Consider the following 7,376-nt stretch of genomic DNA (forward strand, 5'->3'; position numbering starts at 1 on the left):
TCTTTCCCTCTGTCTCAAAGTGATATTGGATGTTGCAATGCTATTTTATTGCTATTTTTTTTGTTTGGTTTTCATCCTCGTGCGGCTCCCTGGGGTGGCCTATTGATTGTATAAATAAACTAGCTGACCCGGCCACGCGTTGCTGTGGTTCTTTCCTGTGATTCTCACACTCTGTCTGGACAAATGACTTATCCTGCCCCCCCACCCCCGGCTCATCCCTGTCCCGACCCATGAGGTATCTAGCCCCCTCCCCCCACCCCACGGGACATCCATGTGACTGGCCCCACTCTGTCCCAACCCATGAGTTATCGAGTCCCCTTCTCCCCCCCACCCCTCCAGCACATCCCTGTTACTGACTCCACCCTGTCCTATTTCATGAGCTATTGAGCCCCCCCCGTCTGAGTCCTCTGTTGTCCCCGGGGAGTGTTGGCCCCTCTCCCCTGTATCTCCATATCTTGGCCCCCACCATTGGAGAAGGAACTGTCAGGTTCTGGGTTCTATTTCCCAGTATGCACTTTTGTCTGAGCCCTCTGTTGACCCCAGGGATTGTTGTCCCCCCTGTATCTCCATACCTTGGCCCCCGCGGAGGGCTGAGGAGAGGTGAGGGTCCTTGGGGGGGTCTTGGTCTTGTGGGGGTGGGAGGGTTGAGGAGAGGTGAGGCTCCTTGGGGGGGTCTTGGTCTTGGGGGGAGGGTTGAGGAGGTGAGGCTCCTTGGGGGGTATTTGTCTTGTGGGAGTGGGAGGGTTGAGGAGAGGCTTTGTTCAGTGGGGGGTCTTGGGGGGAGGGGAGTGTTGTGGAGAGGTCAGTGAGTTTAGAGGGTATTGCTGTTGGGGGTGAAGGTTGTGGAGGAGGTTTGTTGCGGGGGGGGGGGAGTTTAGAGGGGGTGGGTCTGCATAGGTATGTGAGTGGGGGGGAGATTTGTTACATTAATGGTTCAGCAGTTAGGGAGAAAGGCTGTTACATCTGCGCGCGCAATGCCCACATTTTAAATATATATATATATATATACCGCTCTAGCATTGCCGTCAGATAATCTTTAGGTAATAAAAAGTTAAAATTCCAATGAAATGCTTATGACGTAACAACACATTTGGTGGCCAAGAGAGGGGGGCACACATCCGGACTTCCTTTTGTGCCATGTTTCTAGGCACAGTGTTGGGGCACTTTTGGTCTGTTTGTTTTTTGCCCTGGCACATTCCCGGCAAAAAATGGCAAAAAACTGAATCGGGGCAAATGGCAACCTGCAGAAAACCCAAATTTGTTCTAATTCAGTGTCAATGTATTCCCAGGAAAAGTGTGTGTGTTTCTGCAAAGAGCGTTTAGACACAGAACTTCAAAGTGCCTGGAAAGGGTGGGGCAAAAGATAAGTGAGGATGAGCTCAGAGTGCACCCTAGTTGGGGTCTGCGGTCGGCAGAAATGCAGAAAAGTGGTTAAACGTTTGAAACACACCCGAAATTCAAGAAAAACATTCTAGGAAGTCACATGGTTTCTTGAAAGCTGTTGCCTTAGCCGTGAGGCAGGCTGCAAATTACAAATGCACACAGACAAAAATATAGAGGCAAGAGCTAGTTCTCAGTCACGCACTTGGCAGAGATGGGTTTTTCCCTAGAGAGCATTTGCATCTCTGCAGCTGTCACTCCGGATCTCCAGGCTTTGCACGTAGGTAAAATCCCCATGTTGCGGACTAAAGTGTTTGGGAACTGCTACCCCACATAGATATGAAGCCTCCTGTTTGACCTCATAAGGGTTTTTCTTTACCTTTATGGGGTTAAACAGTGCTTCAGTTCAAGTCAAGACTGGAGTACCATCATTAAAAGCAATGTGTTCCCACTTTTAAGCCATTATGGCTTCCCTCAAAGAATCCTGGGAACTGTAGTTTCTTAAGGGTGCTGAAAGTTGTTAAAAGATCCCTGTAGGATCCCCAAAAGAGGATGTATCTGGGAATTCCCGGACATACGGCAACCCTACACTAACTGCAATGTCTGAACCGACTTCAAGAGTAGCCCAAGAGTAGACTACGCATTGCAGTAGTCCAGTCAAGCTATTCCTGTCCAGGAGCAGCTATGAAGCTGGAGAAAAGTAGTCTTGGCCACTGAGGAAATCTGTGCCTGCAGTCACAAGGATAGACCTAGGAGTATTCCTAAGCCATATACCTTTATGGGCTGTGTCAGTCAAGAAGGGCGAGGGTTGAGAATGCATGCAGACACCTGCATACTAAGAAGCACCTTCTCCATGCCCAGGCCCTAAGCTACTGAAGGGGCCCATTATATGTCCAGCTGTCCTTTGTCAACAACAAATTGTCACTGTTCTTTGTGTTGAATATATGCTATATGATAATATATGGACCTACTAGGTATCTAAAGCCATTTGCACATGTTGTCATGCAACCAGTCCATGCAGAATGTAGGCTCTCTATATATAGAAATGAGCAAACCAGTGGTATTTTAGGGCGCAAGCTAGCAGGCAGGGCCCATAACTTACACCATAGGAGCCTACACAACACAAAACTCTGTTGTTGGATGTAGGTTTTATTTGTTTTTTTTATCTTATATTTTGGAAATGTACATCCAGGTGTTTTTTCCTTTAAATTTTTTGGGCCCCCCCAAGAGAGTGGGGCCCTAAGCTACAGGCTAGCTTGTTTAGCTTATACATAAATCTGGCACTCTCCCTGGACAGCATCAACCAAAACGGATCCCAGGAAACTCAAGTAGATGGAATGTTGAAATCCTCATCTGGACATGCTATAATCTGCGGTGATGGATTTGGGGTCATGCCTGAGCTTCTGAGCGGTGTAAGAGTCGCTCCGAAAGAAAGGGAAAGAAAAATCCCATGATTTATTCAACCAATGAATAAGTTGCATTGGTGAACTTTACACAACCTGGCCCGCCCACCCAACGGGGAAAAACCCAAATTCCCAAATGACACTGTTAGAACCAGATGAATACATAGGATGGTTTGTGATTCTTACTGAATAAACAAAACAAACTGACTGTTGTCAAGAGTGAATAAAGAGGCCTTGCCTTCTTTAGAATGCAATTTGTTCTTTCCCCCGTTTAGTATCTCTGCTGCTTTTTTCCATCGAGTTTGGAATTTCCACTCTTCTCCAAGAGTTTTGTATTGTGGTTTGCAAGAATACTGTGCCATTTTAGAGAATGCCTTTTGGCTTGTAAAAGTTCCCTTACATGTAAATGCAAAAACATTTCTGTGGCCCAGATGCTTCATTCTGTACTTTCCTTGCAAATTAAGACAGTTCTGCCAGATCAGGCCAAAGATCTTTCTATCCAGCTTCCTGTTTGCCACTGTGGCCAGCCAGATGCCTCCACGAAGCTCACAAGCAGGGCATGAGCGCAATAGCCCCCCCCCTCTCATAGTTAGTTTTCCAGAGGCTGGTATTCTGAGCTTTGCTGTCTCAGGTCCTGGATGCAGCATAAGGCCAGAATGACTCATAGAATCATAGAGCTGGAAGAGACCACAAGGGCCATCCAGTCCAACCCCCTGCCAAGCAGGAAACACCATCAAAGCATTCTTGACATATGGCTGCCAAGCCTCTGCTTAAAGACGTCCAAAGAAGGAGACTCCACCACACTCCTTGGCAGCATGGGCTCCATGGGCTGAACACCTGTTTGGCCCACAGGTGGTCCCTGGTTCAGTCCCCAGCATCTCAAGCGGGATGTCCCCTGTCTGAAATTCAGGAGAATCCATGCCAGTCATTGTAAACAATATTCAGCTAGATGGGAAAGCCATGTGGGCAGGATTCAGCTAGCTAGTCCTGCTAGCAGAAGCCCATGCAAGGGCTTTTTCTAGTGCAATGGGGCTTCCCCACTCTTTCCCTCTGCATGTTCCCCATGTCTGTCCTGCCCGCTGCTGAAGAATGCAAATTCCTAGGACCCTATCTACCAAAGACTTTAATGCACAAATCAGGTTGGAGCTCAGTTACAGACTATGACAACTATGAGCTTTTGGGGGGGCGGCGGCGGCGAAATTGTTGAGCTTTTTTGTGGGGACACCATTTTCTTTTCACAGCTCAATTCCAGGGCATGTATAGCAGCCCAAAGATGGCCCCATATTTACAGGTTGCAAGGTGCAGCAAGTACTTAAGAGTTATAGACATAGGGCAAAAGCACAAGCTAAGATGTTGATCCAACAGGATCCAACAGGCAACATGCCCCCCTGCCCCTTCCTTTTGAAGAGTGGTGTGGGCACATAGCTGCCAAGTTTTCCCTTTTCTCGCGAGGAAGCCTATTCAGCATAATGGAAAATCCCTTAAAAAAGGGATAAGTTGGCAGCTATGTGTGGGCACAGTGTGGCAAGCAGAGTCCCAGGACTGGGCAAGCAAATGGGCACTCCCTTGCGTGGGTCTTGTCTGCAAGGCTTGCTTGTCCTGGGACTGGCGTCTTGACGTCCTTGAACCCCAAGTTCAAGACCTGTTGAGAGCTGAGAGCAGCAATTTCTTTCTGCTCCTAAATGCCAATTCAATTTGCCTTAAACTAACACAGTATACAAATGGATCTTTATTCAGTGATCCAGGGTGGGGGAGTGGAACTTCCTGTGCAAAGACAACCTGAGCTTCTGGGGAAAATTTACAAGGGGAGTGAGTGGTGGAGGGGCTAAAATCTAAGATCTGATGGGAGGAAATGGGACTACATGATCCACGCATTCCGCAGTGTTAATTTGCTGTTTTAGTTTAAGTGGATGAATAAGTGAGCCTCCATCAGGCAGCTGAACAAAGACAGGTTTTAAATTGTGCAATAAACACAAGAAGAATGCTCTGAAGGCCATGGTATTCGCTTACACAGGCCTGTTTCTGTAGGGTAACTCCTCTGTTTGTTCATGTTAGCTAAGACTTCTCCCCAAGTACTGCTTTGTGCTAAATGCCAGATTTACCACCCAATGTTCTGCTGACATTGATATGATTCCCACCAAGGTCACAGGCACCAGGGTGGAGTGGAACTAACTGGTGCCGTCCTCTGTTTAGGACTGGCCTGATCATGCTTCAGTCGTAGGCACGCAACTCTCCTTTTGGTCTAATTTCTTTTTGTAAGTACGCAGCCCATCTTCTTGCATCTTCTCGTTTTTATTTTAGCTCAGTGGTTTTCCACGTGGTGCATCTTTTATGATCATGGGGTCTGATTCCTCATGTTCAGAGGGTAAGACCATGGACCTGGAGGGAGGACAAGAAGGAATTGCCCACAGAGCCAACCAAACAGCAGGTCCTCACTGCCCCAAAAGCTCCAACTAGGAATTGGTAGGGGAAGGATTTCAATTTGCATTTAAAGGCAAACTGACCTAATTCACACTCCCCAAAACAATGAATGAATGAGAACACAGCCATTCTTCAAAAGTCACCCTCCCCCAAATTCTGCAATGCAGTTCTCCAGCCAAGTAATGTGTAAAAAGAAAACCCCACACAAATAAATGCTCCAAAAATAAGACACCGTCTTATATTTATTTTTCCTTAAAAAACAAACAAACACTATGGCTTATTTTCAGGGGGTGTCTTATTTTTTTCCCTCCTCCTCCTCCTCCTGCCACGGCCAGCATTGCTGCTGCGCCTATCACTATGTCTTATTTTCGGGGTATGGCTTATATTCCTTGAATGCTTAAAATCCTGCTATGGCTTATTTTATGGGTATGTCTTAAAATATGAGAAACAGGGTATTTGTGAAGTGAAACTTGTGTAGGGAAATGGACTGTAGTAGGAGAAATGCTTTGCAAATATGTAATACATTAGGGGAAAATGCATTCAAAAATGTGTCTTATGAGAAATTCGCACTAAAATGCTGATGAATTTAAGAAATAAATGAATCACTAAAGGATGTGGAAATGTGGAGAACTTAAGACTTTAAAAATGTGAAACAGGGAGCAACTGATTTGCCCATTCCTACATATAGCACACTAGCCATGCACTGTGGCCTGTAAACTCTCCCTCCCTCTCCCTCTCCCTCTCCCTCTCTCTCTCTCTCTCTCCCCCTCTCTCTCTCTCTCTCATATTCTGCTTTTCCCCCAGACAGGGACTTGAGGTAGCTTATAGAAAACACAGAAACAGCTAAAAGATCACACACACACAAACAAGCAAGTAAACACACACCACTCTTGTTTATTTTATATCCTTAAGCTGGATCATGTGACTCCTCCTTCTTCCTTCATCCACCAACCATGAGCAGCAGCGGTGGGAGAAGATGCTGCTGGTGGGATGTTCTCTTCCATGGGACCCTCCTAGACATAACAGCCCTTGTCTGGACCTGAAAAAAAACCTGATTGTGTCTTTCCATAGTTGATCCAGCTTATCCACACATTTGGGGTTTGCATGCCATCTCAAAGGTATTCTCAAGACGCTCCAGAAGCAACATTTTCATGTTTGGGGGAAGTAGCCATCCCCACCCTTTCTCACCAAATGGCTTTCAGCATCTCAGAAGCACTTTTGAAAGCTCAGCCATTCTACAGGAAGTCCATTTTCTTCTCACTTAAGGCCGGCTGCTATGTTAGACTCTGGCACATGGCATTCGTTAGCTCTCTGGCTCGGTTACACAAATATTATCTGGCCCAACTGTATGTGTTTCTCCTTCTACAGTTATGCTTTTCAGTCTGTCGTCTGGCACATTTCTTTCATTGAAGCCGCAACAGGCAGTCGTTGCAAGAGGGATGTGAAAAGGCCAGGAAGAGCAGTGGACAGGAATGATTGCTAAATTATTATTTTTTAAATAATTTTGGGCTGGGTGTTCATCAGTATGCAGATGACACCCAGCTCTACCTCTCTTTCAAATCAGAACCAGTGAAGACGGTGAAGGTCTTGTGCGAGTGCCTGGAGGCGGTTGGAGGATGGATGGCAGCTAACAGATTGAGGTTGAATCCTGGTAAGACAGAAGTACTGTTTTTGGGGGTCAGGGGGTGGGGGACTCCCTGGTCCTGAATGGGGTAACTGCGCCCCTGAAGGAGCAGGTGTGCAGCCTGGGAGTCATTTTGGACTCACACCTGTGCATGGAGGCCCAGGTTAATTCTGTGTCCAGGGCAGCTGTCTACCAGCTCCATCTGGTACGCAGGCTGAGACCCTACCTGCCCCCAGACTGTCTCGCCAGAGTGGTGCATGCTCTAGTTATCTCCCGCTTGGACTACTGCAATGCGCTCTACATGGGGCTACCTTTGAAGGTGACCCGCAAACTGCAATTAATCCAGAATGCCGCAGCTAGACTGGTGACTGGGAGTGGCCGCCAGGACCACATAACACCGGTCCTGAGAGACCTACATTGGCTCCCAGTATGTTTCTGAGCACAATTCAAAGTGTTGGTGCTGACCTTTAAAGCCCTAAATGGCCTCGTTCCTGTATACCTGAAGGAGCGTCTCCACCCCCACCATTCAGCCCGGACACTGAGATCCA

The sequence above is a fragment of the Zootoca vivipara genome, chromosome 1, assembly GCF_963506605.1.
Source record: "Zootoca vivipara chromosome 1, rZooViv1.1, whole genome shotgun sequence".
NCBI lineage: Eukaryota > Metazoa > Chordata > Lepidosauria > Squamata > Lacertidae > Zootoca > Zootoca vivipara.